At 43.3% G+C, this 20,224-nt stretch overlaps 1 protein-coding gene and 1 non-coding gene across 2 annotated transcripts in view; one reads left to right on the forward strand and one right to left on the reverse strand.

Moving 5' to 3' along the window:
* The window catches only part of LOC126273023 (LIM/homeobox protein Lhx3), a 695,247-nt gene that overhangs the window by 255,890 nt on the left and 419,133 nt on the right, over positions 1 to 20,224 (forward strand). The window lies entirely within an intron of this gene.
* Trnas-cga (transfer RNA serine (anticodon CGA)) lies at positions 7,599 to 7,673 on the reverse strand. The gene has a single exon. It is a non-coding gene; the product is annotated as a tRNA-Ser (tRNA).

The raw sequence follows: 20,224 nt of genomic DNA on the forward strand, positions 1-20,224 counted from the left end.
GTATACTGTTTCGGTGCCTATCATAATGCAGCAATATAAACATTTTTCAGCCTATTATACCTACCTACTCCTATAATACTGCATGACAGGCGGCTTATTGTTTGTCAATTGCATCCGTAATTCTGAGGAACGATCGGCACCCCGCAGAACTTAGACGAGGCGGAACGGCGCGCCAAAGTGTACAAACACCGTCCCCCTTGGAAGTGGTCCTCCTGAGGGACTGCGACGGTGGCCATACGGCGCGGCTCCCCGCGCCGCTGTTTATAATTTCAATATTCGCTGTTTGCAGTGGCAAGGGGGTGAGCTAACGCGATCGCTTCCAGCCCGGCGGGCGCGCCACATGGTGTGCGGCTGCGGCAGCGGCAGCGGTCAGCGGGGGTTCCCCTCCCAGAGACGACTCGGCCGCCTCCAACCTGCCATCCCACTACCCCCAAAGGCGACGACAGCCGCACTCACGATTTCGAACTATAGTGGAACGTCGTTTATCCTCCGGATCTCCAGTCCTTCTGGGTCGGTTTATTTTTATTTGAGACCTTAACTCTTCCCGGAGAATTGAATGTTCAAATAACTTACGGGTTTGCTGCCGGGTGACGTCGTCGAACACCGTTGATATTTCGACAGGAGCACACCCTGCCATTCTCAAGGCACAAATGCTAGGAGGAAGAAATGTGGAAGGAAATTTAATACCTCGGTTCACAGAGGAGAAACAAGGACGATACCGCACACAGAACAAGTACCAGCACAAACAATGATAACCAACATCAGAAATATCGATAGTTACTATTATTCAACAGGTGAGGTGTCCCTAATTCTGTCCCTCTGTTTTTTGATGAGAGACAGAGCCGGATTCCAAGCAGCATTTAGACAAAATCCACTATCATTGTTTATAAGGTTGCTTGATAGTTTGATTTCGACAGCTTCCTTAATAACACTGTCCCAATAGCTGGACATGCAAGCCAGAATCTCCGTGTTGTTGTATTCCATAGGATGACCGGTGTCAAGGCAGTGTTCTGCAATAGCGGATTTGCTCGGCTGTTGTAGGCTCAACGTGAAGGAGTGCTTTGTACGTTGGTTCACAGGGCCCACGTTATCTCAGACCCTGAAAGTTTGGCAGCTGAGCTATCACATCTCGAAGTCACCTTTCGTCAGAATGGTTATAGTGAGAGGCAGATCAATCGTGCGTTGCGCTATCAGCCTTCTGTGCAATGGGCGAGTGACGATAGCAACGAAGTGACACCTAAGTCTACGGCCTTTTTGCCTTACGCAATAAGCATTTTCAATAGGATTGGCCGTATTTTTCGGAAATATGATGTGTAATGTGTTTTTCGAACACCTTGTAAGATTAAGGCCCTTTTGGCGTCCGTGAAAGATGATCTTGGTTTACTTAAGGCTGGGGCCTATCGTATTCCTTGCAGTTGTGGCCTGTCATATATTGGTCAGACAATCAGGACTGTGGAAGACCGGTGTATTGAACGTAAGCGTCAAACACGCTTACAACAGTCGAGCAAATACGCTATTGCAGAACATTGCCTTGACACCGGTCATCCTATGGAATACAACAACACGGAGATTCTGGCTTGCATGTCCAGCTATTGGGATAGTGTTATTAACTAAGCTGTTGAAATCAAACTATCAAGCAACCTTATTAACAGATATGGTGGATTTTGTTTAAATGCTGCTTGGAATCCGGCTTTGTGTCTCATCAAACAACAGAGGGACAGAATTAGTGCCACCTCACCTGTTGATTAATAGTCACTATCCATATTTCTGATGGTGGTTATCTTTGTTTGTGTTGACACATGTTCTGTGTGTGGTATATTCCTTGTTTTTCCTCTGTGAACCGAGGTATTAAATTTCCTTGCACATTTCTTACTCCTTGCATTTATGCCTTGAGAATGGCAGGGTGTGCTCCTGTCGAAATATCGGCGGTGGTCGACGACGTCACCCGGCATCAAACCCGTAAGTTATTTGATTATTTTTATCTGTTAGAGTAGTATCTGTATGTTATGAGGTATTAACATCGTGACAGCAGCAACAATGAAGGACGTCAGTCATTAAATTTTAATTCAGCCGACCTTGGCAACGTGATAGTTAACCCTTTAAGTGACAAAACGTGTCATTCAGCATAATAATGAAGTGTCAGTATGTATTGTTTGGGGATTATTAATAACACTATCATCATCATTATTACTATTTCTTTCGTCGATATTCTGACTGGTTTGAGGCTACCCACCTTGAATTCCTCTCCTGATCCAACCTCTTCACCTCACAGTAGCTCTTGCAACCTACAACAAACGTCCTCAATTACACTGACCTAAAAAAGAATCCCACCTCAAAGAAATAATGAAGGTAGAGTAATTAACTGAAGTTAAAATAGTATGTCAAATTAAACACCTTTCAGCTGTCTAGTTTCCAAACTTATTTTATTTGGCTACCAGTTTCAGCGTTTTAATACGCCATCTTCAGGCACCTACCAACGTGTAAGAAGATTCTACCTCAGTTGTGATCAAAACAGGGAGCAGCAATACTGGTGTTTGTAGTTTTTTGCTATAGCGATCATCTCAACCATCATCTACCGATCTCTGTGATACTTTCCCATGTGTGAAACAAACCTGTGACCATTCGTGCTGCCCTTCCCTGCATACATTCAGTATCCCCTGTTAGCGTTGTAGACTAACTGCATTTACGCAGTATCCTAACAACGAACCGAAAACTACCACCTGCTTTACTTTCGACTGATCCTGTGAAATCATTCAATTTCATAACCCAACAAAGTGTTACAAGTATTTGTATGAGTTGGCCGATTTCAAATGGTGTGTGTTCTGGTGTATGTACTCTAATCTCTTCTGTATTCTTCTGTAGCACCATATTTCAAACGCTTCGTTTCTCTTTTGTTCCGGTTTTCCCACTGGCTATGAATCTCTGTACTCAAAATATATACGCACAGAAATTTCCGCCTCAGATTAATGCCTATGTTTGACACCAGTAAACTTCCTTTGTCCTGGAATGCCATTTTTGCCCTATGCAAGCCTTGATTTTTATGTCTTCCTTGCTTCGTCCGTCATGGCTGAGTTTCCTTCCAAGGGAGCAGAGTTCTTTTCGTTACAAAAAACAATTATAGTGAAATACCCAAAGAGACTGAACAAACAAATCTTATGTCATTGCATATTCAAAGATTAAAAGTAAGTGAATCTATAAGCCAAACATGTTGTACAAGTGAGTAATGACACAGATTACCGTGTTACATGGGAAACTGGTGAATGTGAGAAATAGGCCTAAAAAATAGAGGAGGATATAGAGAGGAGAAAGAAATCTATGGAATATGGATGTGGAACAGTTATAACAAGCATATTACAAAATGGTGAGACAAATAGTAAATGGATGCTACATCAGTAAGAGTGAGTACTGAAATTGTGTTTTCTGATTAAGGACCTCATCTGGTGATTCTAAACGGTGTCCATCTAGAAATCATAGAAACCTCTCGAATATCTAAAATCTAATTAGAACGTTGTACACAATCATGCCTACATGACATGATCACCAGAAAATTTCTTCTGTCAGTTGATGTGCAATCACTCGTCTGAGTCACACTTCCAGGTCGTATTGGGTACAGTACTTTAACAGTAAGAAAACATGGAACTGCAGACTAGGGCAAAGAGTCTCACAGCGCGGGTCACTTGTTCTCTCTGGTGGTATATCTTGATAGGTCTATGGCACTTACTAAGTGCTCTGAACACGGTGTATGGACAAATTGTTTATAAAGTGGAATACACAAGAAGATAAAAACTCATGTCAATTGTTATTACCAGCACATTGAGCGAGAAGGGTTAAATGTTATAAAATTTATGTCTACTGTGTACCGAGGTTTCCAACCCGGAACCAGATCTAAGGATGTACTAACATATCTTATTATGTATAGTATATTTCCATGCAGGAAAACGGAGAACATTCTGAACTTATCTGTTTAAAACACTGTTAAAGTTCTGTATACGTATGTTATTGCTTAACTCTACTTTTTAACGCTGTTGTCTGCGGTTTTCGTTATGTGAGTCTATATCCTATTTCTTCAAGAATATTCACTACTCTACCTTGTGATGCCGATGGTGAAGGTCTTAGTGACGTCATCATCAGACTGCTTGTACTCTGTAAAATGAGCACCAAATGCTGATGGATTGGTCTCACTGACAGTAATATGTTCTCTAAACTTCTTTTATAAGTTACTCCCTGTTTGCACAAAATAAACCTTATCCGCGTCGGCACGTATTATTTTGTGTACTTCGTGCTTTTTATACGCCTGACCCTTATACACGTTGTGTATGACGCATGAAGCTGTTGTGTCCTCTGTTCGAAAGACAATTTGCGTCCTACTTCTAGAAACAAACCAATTATCTTATCGGAAATGTGATCCCTGTGTGGTAAATCTAGAAATCCATCTTTTTTCTTTGGTTTATTCCTTCATAATGTCACGTGGTCTATATTACTACTTTGTTCCTACCGTTTCTTGGTGTATAACTTCATAAGTAACGCTGAGTTAGAGTCATATAAGATGTTACCACCTTCCGCTTATGCGACACTGAGAACAAAAATACGACTGAAATATTAATAGACACCTCTAGATAGCTTTTCTGGATATTAGTTATGACAGAGACAAACGGAATACAGGCATGTGTGCCGAAGCGCAAGCATCGAGAATTCTGTTGGCAGCGTTAATAGTGGCCATTGTGTGCCCGCAGAAGTGACACACGCTGCACCAGAGCTCCGTCGTTAGCGGCAACAGCAGTTCCCTACTGACTGGCACCGCTTGAACCCACCCCCAGAGTCATGAAGACCTCTGTGCAGATGACGTCCCTCACATAAAGACTGACAGGAAAGTGCTTCCAGTATCGCCATCATTCTGCCACCGGTGCTTTGCAAAATTAAAAATTTTCTCTAAAGGTGTCATGCCTGACGGGTCAGCTTAGATTATCACAGGTTGAAGTATTTGTTAGCAACTGCCATTTGTGCTGGGTAATTCCCTCTTTCATCACGTTAAGACGAACACATGTGCCAAATATGTTACTTTCCAAAAGCCTTCCACAAATGAGTAAGGTTTAACGAGATCTGAAAATTTTATGTCATGTGGGATCATAAACTGTCGGAGGTCTGCTCGTCTGGCACCTCCACTGTTCTATTATCACTGACCCCACAAGCGGGCAATATATTGGTTGCTTACCTGTCCGTTGGGATACTACAGTGGAAGTTATGGTTGCCTGAAGTGTCATTGCCTAAAGAAACGCTTTCTCTTGTATCCAGGTGGCTGGGGTTCCCCTTGGACACAATATTATAATCCTCTGAGAGTTCTGTTTCGAAAACTGTCGTCGGTTGTCACTTCTCTGAAACACACTGTATCACTTCCACGCATGTACTGCAGCTGTCGTTAGAGACTGTCAGTGACATGATATTATTGTCCTTGTCTCGTTCTTTGTTCCTCGTCTTCGTTCGTGACTCCGATGATGCCCTGCATAAATGTGAAAGGGAAAAGTACCAGTTTATCAACGCACCTGATGATGGTCGCGTGCCGAAATATTGTATTCGTTAGTCATAGACATACGGCTGTTCACTAGTGAACTGTTTTGTCATGAATTACACCAGAAGAAGCGCTAGAGTTTTGATTGCAAGCTCAAGAAGGTCAAACACTATTGGTATTTCAAAATAGCATTAATCACTAACTGAAGCGACACTGTGTTTAATAATCATCTTGGGATGAAGCTCCTTTTTCCGTGTTTGCTTTAACAATGCGTATGTTTTTGGATATGGCCCGCCTTTAGGAAACCACAATTTTTTTTAACACAAACAAAAAGAAAATTGTGTTTTGCTAAAGGCAGACCCTATCCAAAAACATACGTACTGTGTTTAATATTGGGTTGGTGCATAAGTTCGTGGCGTTCTTGTTTTGTATGTTGGTGTTGCGGTTGCCATGCAATTGTTTATTTATCGATTATCACTTTTTATTTGTAGTTCACTGTTCCTATTTCAATTTTCATATTGTAATTTTGTCATTTGGGAATAGGGAGTGGAGCTGTGGATGCTAGGAAATGGAATACTAAGTGGAGAATTCGGAATATTTCCGACATATTCTCCTGTTTGAGTTCAATAAAGGGGTGACAGCAGCCGAGACAGCCAGAAAATTTGCACCGTGTATGGGGAAAATGTCACTGGGGAGAGTACAGCACGAAAATGATTTTCTCGTTTTAAGGAGGATCGTTCCGACATTAGCGACTCTCCATGTTCAGGAAGACCTTCAGCGTTTGATGAACGTTTAAACGCATTAACCCACAATGTTCCACTTCAGAGTACTCAGGATCTGGCAAATGAGGTGAACTGTGATCGTTCCACCATCTTGCGTCATTTGCATGCACTGGGGTAGGTTAAAAAATCGGGTGTGCGGCTACCGCAAGCTCTAAGCCAAAATCACAAACAAAGGGGTGCCCACCCGTGCATCTCTCGCTCGTCATCAATTAGTTCGTGAAAAAGATCGACTATTCCTATCCTGTATCGTTGCTGATGACGAGAAATAGTGTCTTTCTGCTAACACAAGGAAAAGAAAGGAATGGTTTAGCCCAAACAAAGCAGCAACACACCCTCAAATACCTGCAGAAATCCATAAAATAGATTGTTACGCATGTGGTGCAATAGAAGCGCTGTGGTGTACTACGAACTGCTTCCCCGAAGTGTAATCTTCACTCCTGATATTTATTGTCAACAACTGAGACGTCTTGCAGACGCAGTCCAAGTACAACGACACCACTGGAGGCGGGCTGCACGATGTTGGGGCGTGAGCGGAAGACGGCCTAACGGTGTGCGGGACCGTAGCCCAGCTTCATGGAGACGGTTGCGAATGGTCCTCGCCGATACCCCAGGAGCAACAGTGTCCCTAATTTGCTGGGAAGTGGTGGTGCTGTCCCCTACGGCACTGCTTAGGATCCTTCGGTATTGGCGTGCATCCGTGCGTCGCTGCGTTCCGGTCCCAGGTCGACGGGCACGTGCACCTTCCGCCGACGACTGGCGACAACATCGATGTACTGTGGAGACCTCATGCCCCACGTGTTGAGCAATTCGGCGGTACGGCCACCTGGCCTCCCGCATGCCCACTATACGCCCTCGCTCAAAGTCCGTCAACTGCACATACGGTTCACGTCCACGCTGTCGCGGCATGCTACCAGTGTTAAAGACTGCGATGGAGCTCCGTACGCCACGGCAAACTGGCTGACACTGACGGTGGCGGTGAACAAATGCTGTGCAGCTAGCGCCATTCGACGGCCAACACCGCGGTTCCTGGTGTGTCCGCTGTGCCGTGCGTGTGATCATTGCTTGTACAGCCCTCTCGCAGTGTCCGGAGCAAGTATGGTGGGTCTGACACACCGGTGTCAATGTGTTCTTTTTTCCATTTCCAGGAGTGTAGTTCGACGAGTTCTTCGCATCATCCACGGAATCGGGAAGTTACTCCAGCGTTGGCAGTCTGTTGTAAATAGTGAAGAAGAATATATTATTGAAAATGAGAATTTCACTCTGCAGTGGAGTGTGCGCTGATATGAAACTACCTGGCAGATTAAAACTGTGTGCCGGGCCGAGACTCGAACTCGGGACCTTTGCCTTTCGCGGGCAAGTGCTCTACCAACTGAGCTACCCAAGCAAGACTCACGCCCTCTCCTCACAGCCTTACTTCTGCCAGTACCTCGTCTCCTACCTTCCAAACTTAACAGAAGCTCTTCTGCGAACCTAACAGAACTAGCACTCCTGAAAGAAAGGATATAGCGGACACACGGCTTAGCCACAGCCTGGGGGATGTTTCCAGAATGAGATTTTCACTCTGCAGCGCAGTGTGCGCTGATATATATTATTGATGACTAAAGTCTCTGTTATGTGTATCTGTTGTGTTTCTTAAATTTTTGGAAAGAGTCTACGAACTTATATACCAACCTAATATATTGGAGGAACAGAGTTCAAATCCCTATACAGACATCAATGAGCAGATCTTCAGTAGCTGCACTAAATATACTGAGATGAATGTTGGTATTATTCCTATTTAAAGGACATGGTCAGAATTTTAACCATTCTTTGTTTATTTCCAGCTATGCTCTATGTTCAGTGGTCTCGCACATCAACGGTACGTTAAACACTTATATTAGATCATCTGTCTTTGCTGTAAAGTTATCTTAATATTAGGGGTATCAGGGAACTGTGTTTCCACGTTGCGCAGAAATTTAGGCTGTGTTCAAAATGGCTCTGAGCACTATGGGACTTAACTTCTGAGGTCATCAGTCCCCTAGAACGTAGAACTACTTAAACCTAAATAACCTAAGGACATCGCACACATCCATACCCGACGCAGGACTCGAACCTGCGACCGCATTAGCCTGTGTATTGAGAAAGGCGAGCGCCCATGTTTTAGAGATTTAGGACGTGGATTCTATATTTTGGCAAATGCTTAATGTATTACTAAAATTATCTTTTATTTTCCATCGCCTCATTAGCACAATCTTTATGGTAGTTTCTAGTTTCTACCGAGCTAGAGCATCTTCAGATATATGTCGCTGCCTAATCTCCCCATCACGTCGATATTTCTAACAGGGTAAGTTCCATTACGACATAGAATTTTAAACAGTAAAACCTATTCATATATCCACTTCTCGCTGGTCATATACTTGAAACGCGCAGCGATTTCTGATTTCTTCGCGATAAATGTGTGTGTAATAGAGACATAGCGCAGCGGCGATCGAAATTCCTCTGTCTGTCTCGGACATGGGCGGACGTCATGAGCAAATTAATACTGTAACAGGCAATTAACCGATGTCGCCCAAATATTGATGACATACTACACACCGGGCAGTCACCTCAGTCATCGGTGTCTCGCGGTTCTAAGCGCAGTCCGGAGCCGTGCGACTGCTACGGTCGCAGGTTCGAATCCTGCCTCGGGCATGGATGTGTGTGATGTCCTTAGGTTAGTTAGGTTTAAGTAGTTCTAAATTCTAGGGTACTGATGACCTCAGAAGTTAAGTCCCATAGTGCTCAGAGCCATTTGAACCATTTGAACCTCAGTCATCTCTCATGCGCGGCCATCTTGTGGGACATGTCAGGTACCACGTAATGAAAATCTTTTTACGATTACAGAATCAAACAAACGCATCTCGAGGGTATCTAGAACCAGGAATCTGCAGTCGACCATTTGGAACAATAGGGTGGGGGATACTCAATGCATCAGTGCTGATCGACGAGTATGATCGCCGACACTCAGCACATTGCGCACCGCTGTGGCGCGTTTAACCATGCGCTCTAACGTATTGAGCTTGCTCTAATTGAGTTTCCGTATTTACTAACAATTCCTGAGAATGTCAGCCTGGAGCCTGGGTCGTAATCGGGAGCGTCTTGAGCACCGTACAGTAGTGAAACATGGACTGTGGGAAAACAGGGACAGAATAGAATCGAGGCTTTTGAGATGTGGTGCTACAGAGGAAAGTTGAAAATGAAGTGGGTGATAAGACAAAGAATGAGGAGATTCTGCCCAGAATCGAAGAGGAAAGGAATATATGGAAAATACTGACAAGAAGAAGGTACAGGATGATAGGTCATACAGGGTGTTTCAAAAATGACCGGTATATTTGAAACGGCAATACAAACTAAACGAGCAGCGATAGAAATACACCGTTTGTTGCAATATGCTTGGGACAACAGTACATTTTCAGACAGACAAACTTTACAAATTACAGTAGTTACAATTGTCAACAACAGATGGCGCTGCGGTCTGGGAAACTCTATAGTACGATATTTTCCACATATCCACCATGCGTAGCAATAATATGGCGTAGTCTCTGAATGAAATTACCCGAAACCTTTGACAACGTGTCTGGCGGAATGAGTTCACATGCACATGAGATGTACTGCTTCAGCTGTTCAATTATTTCTGGATTCTGGCGGTACACCTGATCTTTCAAGTGTCCCCACAGAAAGAAGTCACAGGAGTTCATGTCTGGCGAATAGGGAGGCCAATCCACGCCGCCTCCTGTATGTTTCGGATAGCCCAAAGCAATCACGCGATCATCGAAATATTCATTCAGGAAATTAAGACGTCGGCCGTGCGATGTGGCCGGGCACCATCTTGCATAAACCACGAGGTGTTCGCAGTGTCGTCTAAGGCAGTTTGTACCGCCACAAATTCACGAAGAAGGTACAGATAGCATGATGCAGTAATCGTTTCGGATCTGAAAAATGGGCCAATGATTCCTTTAGAAGAAATGGCGGCCCAGACCAGTACTTTTTGAGGATGCAGGGACGATGGGACTGCAACATGGGGCTTTTCGGTTCCCCATATGCGCCAGTTCTGTTTATTGACAAAGCCGTCCAGGTAAAAATAAGCTTCGTCAGTAAACGAAATGCTGCCCACATGCATATCGCCGTCAACAATCCTGTGCACTATATCGTTAGCGAATGTCTCTCGTGCAGCAATGGTAGCGGCGCTGAGAGGTTGCCGCGTTTGAATTTTGTATGGATAGAGGTGTAAACTCTGGCGCATGAGACGATACGTGGACGTTGGCGTCATTTGGACCGCAGCTGCAACACGGCGAACGGAAACCCGAGGCTGCTGTTGGATCACCTGCTGCACTAGCTGCGCGTTGCCCTCTGTGGTTGCCGTACGCGGTCGCCCTACCTTTCCAGCACGTTCATCCATCACGTTCCCAGTCCGTTGAAATTTTTCAAACAGATCCTTTATTGTATCGCTTTTCGGTCCTTTGGTTACATTAAACCTCCGTTGAAAACTTCGTCTTGTTGCAACAACACTGTGTTCTAGGCGGTGGAATTCCAACACCAGAAATATCCTCTGTTCTAAGGAATAAACCATGTTGTCCACAGCACACTTGCACGTTGTGAACAGCACACGCTTACAGCCTAAAGACGACGTACAGAATGGCGCACCCACAGACTGCGTTGTCTTCTATATCTTTCACATCACTTGCAGCGCCATCTGTTGTTGAAAATTGTAACTACTGTAATTTCGAAAGTTTGTCCGCCTGAAAATGTACTGTTGTCCCAAGCATATTGCAACAAACGGTGTATTTCTATCGCTGCTCGTTTAGTTTTTATTGCCGTTTCAAATATACCGGTCATTTTTGAAACACCCCGTATGTTAAGACATTAAGGAATAACTTCCATGGTACTGGAGAAAGCCGAAGAGGGTAAAACCAGTAGAGGAAGACAGAGACTGGGATTCATCCAGCAAATTATTGAGGACGTAGTTTGGAAGTGCTGTTCTGAGATGAAGAGGTTGGCACGGGAGAGAAATTCGTGGCGGGCTGCGTCAAACCAGTTAGAAAATTATATTCTTAATACCCGCAGACTTTCACAACAACAGGTTTCAATTCTAGGCATGACGAAATATAACCAAGGAGGCACTGTGTTACGACAATGGAGTTTCGGCTGTAAATGTGTTGAGTGTTTAACATATGTTCCAGAAAAATATTCAAGGCAGTTATGTTATTTTTCTTATACTACATTTAAAAAACGTCTTTTCTGTACAGTGGTGGTACCATCAGTCTACATTACTGGTTATTAAAATTGCAACCTTACAAGAGTACCTACACTATGCTTGTCAGCCCTCTTCTGTAGTACTGCTGTGCAGTGTGGGATACGCATCAGATAGGACGGAGGACATCGAAAAAGTTGAAAGGAGGATTTTCGTTCTGTATTATCACAAAATAATGGAGAGAGTGTCAGGGATATGATAAGCCAGCTGGGGTGCGAATCATTAAAGCAAACGTGATTATCATTGTGGCATGATCTTCTCACGAAAATTCTAATGTTTCAAATGACTCTAAGCACTATGGGACTTAACATCTGAGGTCATCAGTCCCCTAGACTTAGAACTACTTAAACATAAATAACCTAAGGACATCACACTCGTTCATGCCCGGGCTGGATTCGAACCTGCTACCGTAGCAGCAGCGCGGTTCCGGACTGGAGCGCTTAGAACCGCTCGGCCACAGCGGCCGGCCATGAAAATTCACTCACAAACTTTTTCCGCAGAGAGTGAAAACAATTTGTTGGAGGCCGCCTACATAGGAAGGAATGATCATTATAATAAATCAGAGCTCGCACAGAAAGATTTAAGTGTTCGCTTCCTCCCAGCGCTGAACGGGAAACAAAAAGCTTGGTGGTGATTCAATGAAACATCTGTAATTTAATTATGGATTGAAGAGTAACCAGGCGGATGTAGATGCTGAAGATGGCACACAGAAAACGTCAAATGAAGTTTACCGCACGACAGGATATACAAGTTACACACATAAAAAAAAAGTTTTGCATCACCCCAGTTACCAGACCTCCTGAAGATAGACGTTGACTGTGGATATTGTATCACAGACACAGTCCCTTTGTCTGTCCCGCCCAAAGATGTAAACAACCATGCATGAGTAGTGCCTATTAGACGGAGGGGATCCGACAGCCGATCATTTCCAGTCACTCCGCCAGGAAGGACGTACACGGCCCGTGTTGTCTGTAGTTCAACCATGCCTAGACGGTCAAGACCGCGGTTCGATCGCGTACGCATTGTTACTTTGTGCCAGTAAGGGCGCCTAACAAGGGAAGTGTCCAGGCATCTTTGAATGAACCAAAGCTATGTTGTTCGCACATGGAGGAGATACAGTGAGACTGGAACTGTCGTTGACATGCCTCGCTGATGCAGCCCAAGGGTTGCTGTTGCAGTGGATGACCGCTACATACGGATTATGGCTCACAGGAACCCTGACAACAACGCCACCATGTTGAATAATGCTTTTCGTGCAGCCACAGGACGTCGTTTTACGACCCCAGCTGTGCGCAATAGGCTGCTTTATGCGCAACTTCACTCCCGACGTCCATAGCGAGGTCCACCTTCGAAACACTCCCGACGTCCATAGCGAGGTCCCCCTTCCCAACCACGACATCATCCAGCGTGGTACAGATGGGCCCAACAACATGCCGAATGGACCGCTCAGGATTGGCATCTCGTACTCTTCATCGATGAGTGTCGCATATGCCTTTAACCAGACAATCGCCGGGGACGTTTTTGGAGGCAACCCGGTCAGGCTAAACTCCTAAGACTCACTGTCTAGCGAGTGCAGCAAGGTGGAGGTTCCCTGCAATTTTGGTATGTGGGGACGACTTACGCCGCTGGTGGTCATGGAAGGCGCCATAACGGCTGTACGACACGTTAATGCCATCCTCCGACCGATAGTTGAAACATATCGGCAGCATTCTGTCGAGGCATTCGTCTTCATGGACAACATGGCGCCCCCATCGTGCACATCTTGTGAATGACTTGCTTCAGGATAACTTCGCTCGACTAGAGTGGCCAGCATGTGCTCCAGACATGAACCCATCGAACATGCCTGGGATAGATTAAAAGGGGCTGTTTATGGACGACGTGACCCACCATCCACTCAGCGAACCCACGCCAAATAGCCGTTGAGGAATGGGACAATCTGGATGAACTTGTGGACAGTATGCCACGACGAACACAGGCATGCATCAAGCCAAGGGGACGTGCTACTGGGTATTAGAGGCACCTGTGTGTATAGAAATCTGGACTACCGCGCCTGAAGGTCTGGCTGCGTGGTGGTACAACATGTTATGTGTGGTTTTCATGATCAGTACAAAGGGCGGAAATGATTTTTGTGTTGATCTCTATTCCAATTTTCTGTACAGGTTCTGGAACTCTCGGAACCAAGGTGATGGAAAACTTTTTTTTAAAATGTGTGTATTAGTATTTGAGTCCAACTGTACCAAATTGATAGAATTAAGGTCATGTTCGTTTTATTTATAAGAAAAATACCGGACACGTGCGAGTAGGACTTCTGCTCTGAACGTTTCGTACAATCTTAATACTTCATACAGATAGATCGTCTATAGATTTTGAGAAATTATTTTCCGAGTAACAGAATATCTAACGTAAATGACCGTATATTTTGAACGTACTGATTTACAAGCTTAAATTTTTATATCATAATGGGGCCTCAGATCCTAGTATTTGACGCGAGTTTCAATTTGATACCACTAGCCGTTTCGGAGGAAAAGGGGTCTTCACAGACGGACAGGAACACAGATATTGAAGTGATCCTATAAGGGTTTCATACCGACTGAGGTAGGGCGTACCCTAAAACTAACGCAGCTGGTTTGTCATCCAAAAAATTTCATTCAGATTTTGTTTGTTTCTGGGAGGAACCTGTAATTCGTTTTGTAATGAAGAGAAAAGTTTCCCAACAAGTGCCATAATTGAACAGCTGCAGGATGAAAGCTGTCGCTTACCGTTCATCGATATTGCTGCCCGCGCTGGTCAGGATCCAACGACTGTCGTGAGGATGTCCAGTCCATGTGTTCAGGAGAGCCACACTCAACACCATCAGGATCTCAGTGGCCTCATTCGACTATCGCCCATAGAGGACAAAGGTAATGCAACTTCAGTAGCGAAGAGAGCTTGTTTTTTGCAAAACAAGAATCCATGAAGACAGCCCGACTACATGTGCGGAGTAGTACGAATTTGACAGTTTGTACGGCGGCCCTTGTTGCGGTTCTCTTGCCGCGGAATCAGGGAGACACACACACACAGAGAGAGAGAGAGAGAGAGAGAGAGAGAGAGAAGCGCAAACAATGTTCCTTCCAGACAACAGTTGCCACGTCGCGTTTTCAGGCATGTCCCACTCCTGTGTACATCATCATGACGATCGGGCAGAAGCCTTTTTTTTGGGGGGGGGGGGGGGGGGGCATCAGTCTTCTAACTTTCTAACTGGTTTGATGCAGCCGGCCACGAATTTCTCTCCACTGTCAACCTCTTCATCTCAGAGTAGAACTTGCAACCTACGTCATCACCTACTTGCTAGATGTATTCAAATCGCTGCCTTCATTTACAGTTTTTGTCCTCTACAACTCCCTCTAGTACGATGGAAGTCATTCCCTGATGTCTTAACAGATATCGTGTCATCCTGTCCCTTCTCCTTGTCAGTGTATTCCACATATTGGTCCGCAGCTTGTGGTCGTGCGGTAGCGTTCTCGCTTCCCGTGCCCGGGTTCCCGGGTTCGATTCCCGGTGGGGTCAGGAATTTTTCTCTGCCTTGTAATGACTGGGTGTTGTGTGATTTCCTTAGTTTAGTTAGGTTTAAGTAGTTCTAATTTCTAGGGGACTGATGACCATAGATGTTAAGTCCCATAGTGCTCAGAGCCATTTGAACCATTTTGAACCACATATTCCTTTCCTCTCAGGTTCTGTGCAGAACCTCCTCAGTCTTACCTTATCAGGGTATAGGTGCTGATATTTCTGTTGATGAGTGACGACGGAGTATTGAACAACATTACATCAATATTTAAGCCATTTGCAGATTACTAATGACACTCATTACAAGTCGTATGTTGTTAGGTTGATTATTACTTCCAAATACACGTGGCTAGAGCAAGCCATTAAAGTTTATTTTCCCGTGGGCAGTAGGTCAGTTTTTTGAAGTGAGGACACACGAACGCATAACCAATAGTCTACACTGATAGACGTAGTCCGCTTCGTGATGCAGTACGACCGTGTAGAAAACACAAGGTTGTAATGTTTGTGACATGTTAGTGGGAAGAGTAGTCAGCGCAAAGAAAAAACAGCCAATACGCTGACATGAGTACATTAATGTAGCACATATAAAAATTTCTGTACTTATATTCGTTACACCCCGTATATGGACGTGTGATAACATTAAGACTGCAATGGGAATTGCATTGTTTAACACAGAGGATTGTGGACAGGTGGAAGAAGTACATCGAAGGCCTCTATGAGGGGGATGAATTGTCTCACGATGTGATAGAAGGACAAGTTGTAGTCGACATGGGAGATATAGGCGAACCAGTATTAGAGTGAGAATTTAAAAGAGCTTTGATAGACTTGAGATCAAACAAGGCAGAAGGTACAGACAGCAATCCGTCGCAATTTTTAAAGTCATTGACAGAAGTGGCAACCAATAGACTGTTCAAGTCGATGTGTAGAATCTGTGAGATTGGTGATATACCATAAGACTTTCGAAAAACATCATCCGCCCAATTCCAAAGATAGCAAGAAAAGGCAAGTGCGAGGACTATCGCACAATCAGCTTAACAGCTGAAGCAGTCACATCACTGACAAGAATAAGACAAAGAAGAATGAAAAAGAAAATTAAGCATCTGCTGACTATTACCAGTTTGGCGTTACGAAAAGTAAAGGCAGTTTTGAAGTTATAATTGATAATGGAAGCAACACTGCCCAATAAAAAGTCTGTTATAACTGGTGAACCAAAGAAAAATTGTTCAATAGCCAGGCAGCTAACAATTACGAATTTTCAGTGTGAAAGGAAGCTAATGCCGCTTCTATATTTTGGAACTCAGTCATAGACTTCTGCGAAAATTAAGAGCTGTAATGGCATAAATAGAAGAATACACCCGTTGGAGCCTTCGAGACGAAAGGTAATAAAAGTTACTGTATACCCACAAATCATTTGCCATATAATGTGTCCAACGCTACTGCAGCTGTCAAATTTCTTAATATTATTCCTCCCACTTAACGTGATGAAACATTAATACCGTTTGTTTCGTCATGCGGAAGATCTGTAAACAACATGAAACGTTACCAGACCAAACAGACTCGTACCGAAAAAGCAGATAAATGCGCTACCCTACAGCGTGGGGGCAGTATATAAAGCAATACTCCTGACACACTCCTAGGTCGATAGTCCAATTCCTTACAGACGCCGGCTTCCGCTTTATACGTTCGTGCAGAATGGACTGTGTCGTCTGATGAATAACTAATGTTCCAACAGGTCAACCGCTAACTTGCAAACGATAAATTGATTAAAAACACGTCCTTCCTTTTCGTAATATGAAAGATCTCCCTATCTCTTTAGTTTTCTCCAGAGAGAGTTCATATCAGACGCTTCTGCATGTTTCCTTGCAAAAATTCATTTCCGTCAAAAGGCAAACACAGCACTTCAGTTAGTCATATCGGAGTGTACTGTAGTGTGAATAAACAGTGGAAGAGCACGAGTCTATTATCTAATTATTGAGAAGGAGAAGCACTTTGGAGTTTGTGTACCATATAGTAGACTTTTTGTGAGACTTCAAAAGAAATAACACCAGACGAAAGGAAAATTCATAAAAAAATAGTTGCAAGTCCACTCCCCTCTAAAAGTGGATTTTTAGATGTGATTCGGAATAAAAGTCGGTAGTAAAAGAGCTGCTATCAACACAGACTATATTTTCTCCGAAAAAGTTTACTCATTTCGTAGGCGACAATAGCAGTTTAGTTTTTATTTTTATATCAGAACTTTAACTCAAACAGACGCCATCTTTGATCTGTAATGAAACTGCAAAAAGAGCTGAAAGATATGGCTCTTTCCAAGACTCAGCTTTTCGTTGCATTTTAGTTCTCACGGTACTGCCTCTACATGTTACTCTTACAGTTTTCGTTACAAGATGCTTATGCCTGGACTCTTATGTAATTAGCGTAAGTGCTGCGAGGTTTTTGTGAAAATCATACTTATTTCTCTGTGCTATCACGATGTAGTCAAGAAGTGATAAAGAATTCCCTATTATTTCAAACACCAAGTTTTACTATTAATTATCAATTGTGTAGGATGTTTTTGAGGTACATAATGTGCTAAAAACGTGATTGGCGAAGGCTCAATTTTTGGCGACACAGATTTGTTTGTTTCTCTTGCAGCTACTTCGGAACACTGCTGGAATCTTCCAACGGATGTAGCACCATTTCCAGACTTTTTGTGTGGTGTTTCGTGATCTTCAATCGATTGAATTATTTTATGCAGCTCTCCAAGATAGTCTGCTCTATGCTGAATAACACAAATAATGTTGGGAGGGTTGTAAATTCTAGTGAATGGGGAGTTATCACAAGAGAGTCCCACAGAGTTCAATTTTGGGTCGTCTGCTGTTCCTTATTCATGTGAATGACCTCTCATTTAACGTTCAGCAAGCAGAACTATTACTTTTTGCAGATGACACGAGTGTTGTAATAAATCCCATTCCAGAAAAAGCAGCTGAAGATATTGTTAAGGAAGTCTTTCAAATAATTATTAAGTGGTTCTCAGAAAATGGACTCTCCCTTAATTTTGAAAAAACTCACTATGTCCAGTTCTGTACACCGAATAGAGTCATACCGACAGTTCGTGTAGCATATAAACAGGCCTCAGTTAACAGGGTAGATTTCTCCAAAATTTTTGGGTGTTCATATTGATGATAGCCGGTCGAAGTGGCCGAGAGGTTCTAGGCGCTACAGTCTGGAACCGCGCGACCGCTACGGTCGTTAGTTCGAATCCTGTCTCGGGTATGGATATGTGTGATGTCCTTAGGTTAGTTAGGTTTAAGTAGTTCTAAGTTCTAGGGGACTGATGACCTTAGAAGTTAAGTCCACTAGTGCCCAGAGCCTTCTGAACCATTTTGAGCCACACTGATGATAACTTGAACTGGAAGAAGAATATTACTGAGCTTCTCAAACTATTAAGTTCAGGTTCTTTCGCTCTTCGTGTAATCGCTAATCTTGGTAATAAACAGATCAGCCTCCTGACGTACTTTGCATATTTCCACTCAATAATGTCTCATGGAATAGTTTTCTAGGGTAACTCACCACTTAATCGTAAAGTATTGATTGCACAAAAGAGAGCAGCGAGAATTAGTGGTGTTCACCCAAGGACGTCATGTAGGTATCTATTCAAGGAGTGAGGTATTTTAACTGCATCATCAGAGTACATGTATTCGCTAGTAAAATACTTTATAAATAATCCATCTCAATTCGCGAAGAACAGTGATGTTTATACGTAAAACACTAGAGGGAAAAATGACCTTTCATATCTGTTATTGAAGTTGTCAGCTACTCAAAAAGGAGTACATTATTCAGCAACTAATATATTTGATCATTTTCCTAACAACATAAAGCGTCTGGCAGATAGCAGACAAAATTTAAATCTAGCTTAAAATCATTTCTTTTGGACAACTCCTTCTATTCCATGTAAGAGTTTCTGTTTCAGAACTGGTAAAAAAAAAAGAAAAAATATTGTACCTCTAAATGTAGTAGCATGTGTAGAACTAAAAATTTCAGTAATATTAATATTAACACTAGTCATGTGTGTATATATATCTTGTAATCTGACTTGTTCCACAACATATCGATAAAATAATCGTGAAAAATGATCTACGGAACGTGGCATAACTAAACTAAACTCATCTCCGAATAACTGCTGCAACCTATATCCATTTGAATCTGTATACTGTGTTCATCTGCTGGTCTCCCTCCACAACTTTTACCTCCCCCCCCCTCCCCTTCCCTCAGTTTCCAAACTGACGCATCCTTTTGGCTCAGATGTGGTCAATCAGTCGATCTCTACTTTTAGTGAAGATGTTTCATATATTTATTTTCCCGTAGTTCAATTCAGTACCCCCTCATAAATCTTCGATCCACCTGTCTAATCTTAATTATTCTTCTTTAACACCACACTTCAACAGCTCTTTTTTCCTGAATCAATTATCATCCACTTCTCACTTCCGTAAATGACTTTACTCCAAACACCTTCGGAAAAGACCTCCTAACGTTTTAATTGATACTCTACGTCAATAAATAACCTTTTTTCAGAAATGCGTTTTCTGCAGTTACTAGTTTGCATTTTAAATCCTCTCCACTTTGGACATCATGCTTATGATGGCCGTTTAATAAGTTACTGAAAACAGATTGGTTTTATTCACGATTTCAATACACCATATTACTCCCCACCCTTTTGGTTACAAAACCGTATCTTTCAACATAATCTTCCTACATTGCGACGGCCTTATGCCATCTTACTGGGAGGGCCTTATGCCCCATGGTAAAACTCTACTAGCACACGTCGGAGCCATCGTCTTGCTATATAAATAAACTCCCCACCATCCATTTACAGCTTCCCGTGGATTGCATCCTTCGTTGGACCAATCGGCTAGACATCGGCAGGTGCGAGATCCGGGCTGTAGGGTTGATAAGGAAGAACATTTCGATGACGTTTCATGAGTTTCTCACGGGTGCGCGTACTTGTGTGAGGCCCTATGTTGTCATGGAAAAAGAGGAGTTCGTTTCCATTTTTGTGCCGACGAACACACTGTAACCGTTTTTTCAGTTTCCTGAAGGAGCACAATCCACTACTGAGTTGATCGTTGCACCGTGAGGGAATGAGGC

Source organism: Schistocerca gregaria, chromosome 5 (assembly GCF_023897955.1).
Source record: "Schistocerca gregaria isolate iqSchGreg1 chromosome 5, iqSchGreg1.2, whole genome shotgun sequence".
Taxonomy (NCBI): domain Eukaryota; kingdom Metazoa; phylum Arthropoda; class Insecta; order Orthoptera; family Acrididae; genus Schistocerca; species Schistocerca gregaria.